The sequence below is a fragment of the Dreissena polymorpha genome, chromosome 10 (assembly GCF_020536995.1).
Source record: "Dreissena polymorpha isolate Duluth1 chromosome 10, UMN_Dpol_1.0, whole genome shotgun sequence".
NCBI classification, from domain to species: Eukaryota; Metazoa; Mollusca; class Bivalvia; order Myida; family Dreissenidae; genus Dreissena; species Dreissena polymorpha.
In genome coordinates, this window is record NC_068364.1 from 41,163,753 (window position 1) to 41,164,074 (window position 322).

Here is a 322-nt window from a genome sequence, read left to right on the forward strand (position 1 = left end):
CCCCCAAGACAATTCACCCCCAGGAGACAACTCACCCCCTAGACAATTCACCCCTGCTCCCTGGACAATTCACCTCCAGATATTTTCTCATTATGTTTAGATTACTATTATTCCATAACATGTTTGTTATTATCATTGTTGATTTTTAATTTCTTTCACTTGGAATTAAGACAAAATAGAGAGATCATTGTTTGCAGCTTTATTTTCTCAAAAGATATCTGTGAAGTCATTTAATTCATTTAATTATTAATGACCATAATGATGTTTATTAATTGTGTTTTATAATCGTATAATTGATGATTGTTAGGTTTTGAAGTTCTTG